We start from the raw sequence: 1,706 nt of genomic DNA, 5'->3' as shown, positions 1-1,706 counted from the left end.
TGGACTATAGACTGGACTATAGACTGGACTATAGACTAGACTATAGACTAGACTATAGACTAGACTATAGACTAGACTATAGACTAGACTATAGACTAGACTATAGACAAGACTATAGACAAGACTTAAGACTAGACTATAGACTAGACTAGACTATAGACTGGGCTATAGACTGGACTATAGACTGGACTATAGACTGGACTATAGACTAGACTATAGACTGGACTTTAGACTGGACTATAGACTGGACTATAGACTGGACTATTGACTGGACTATAAACTTGATTTAGCCTAGACTACGGACTAGACCTTAGTATAGACTATAACTAGACTATATACTGTAATCCTGTCATTATTCTAGTATATAGCCAAGTCTATAGCGTAGTCTACAGTTTATTAGTGTATTCTATTGTCTACTCTATAGACTAATCTGTAGTCTATTATATAGTTTAGTATATAGTCTAGCCCATAGTCTAGTTTATAATCTAGTCTAATTTATAAAGTTTTATAGATGTAGATTTGGTCACTTACTCTGGATTTATGTCCTTTAAGGGTATGCAACTCCTTTCCCGTTGCCAGCGTTCTAACATAAAGACTATTGTCATCACAGTGGGCTAGTAGAAATACCTGTAAATATAAAACAATTAAAAGTTTTCTTTTCTGTATGTGTTTATATATACAACTACAACTTTAATTGAGTAATAAAATACTCATTTTGGGTACATTTTTATCGACCTTGATTTAATTTATTTAATAGCAAATTTTTTACAACGTTAATAAATCTGTGTAAAAGTAATAACAAAATCTGTAATAAATATCATTGAAACATTTATAAATAAAACACCAATAGTCATGGATTATTGGGTACAATATAAACTTGTGCTTCCTTTTAATATCCTAAATATTTTCATCAGTTGTTATGCGGATAATGGCCCTTGGTTGATTTAAAATGTTGCTTAAAGTTTTTCTCCTCTTAATTTACGCTTGTTGTCCAGTAGGATTGTGTCCAGTAGGATTGTGTGAGAGTGCTTGTGTGTAGAAAGCAATACTTTTGCCAGGAAATAAGAAAACTGTTTCCTTTATCCGTTTTCTTTCTATAAACATATAGTTGTTAACTAACTGCTGCCATTAGCAAGTTTCCTCTATTACTTTTGCCACACTATATAACAATGTCATAAAGTGTTGGTTAAACTAAAACTTTTGCCAAAGTTTAAAGTGTGTTTTTTTTCTGGCAATAAAAGTAAAAGACCGTTAGACATGGCTTAATCAAATCGTATAAATAAAGAGATCTGTTGAAAGCAAAGAAGTAGGAAATAAACAAATAACGAGTGTCGAGCATGTCCAAGACTGTTGCTCAGCTGTGGAAATATTTAAATAATTATTTAAAGGCGAATAGCAGTTTATGTAATTGTTTTATAGACAACTTGCCGAAAGATCAGTTTTCGAAATTTAGTTTCATCGAATATTTATCGAGGATCATTTTCATATAAAAAATCAGTTTTTTATGTGAAAACTAACTAACTAACTAATAGAAAAGACTATAGAGCAGACTACAGACCAGTCTATATACTAGCTTATAGACTAGACTATAGACTAGCCTATAGACTAGACTATAGACTAGACAATAGACTAGACTATAGACTAGACTATAGACTAGACTATAGACTAGACTATAGACTAGACTATAGACTAGACTATAGACTAGA

At 31.7% G+C, this 1,706-nt stretch overlaps 1 protein-coding gene across 1 annotated transcript in view; it reads left to right on the top strand.

The window, feature by feature from the left end:
* Nucleotides 1–1,706, top strand: part of LOC111682943 (protein qui-1) — a 122,500-nt gene that overhangs the window by 108,683 nt on the left and 12,111 nt on the right. The gene's annotated exons all lie outside the window — the stretch shown is intronic.

Source organism: Lucilia cuprina, chromosome 6, assembly GCF_022045245.1.
Source record: "Lucilia cuprina isolate Lc7/37 chromosome 6, ASM2204524v1, whole genome shotgun sequence".
In the NCBI taxonomy this organism is placed as follows: domain Eukaryota; kingdom Metazoa; phylum Arthropoda; class Insecta; order Diptera; family Calliphoridae; genus Lucilia; species Lucilia cuprina.
This window is presented reverse-complemented; position numbering and strand designations above follow the sequence as displayed.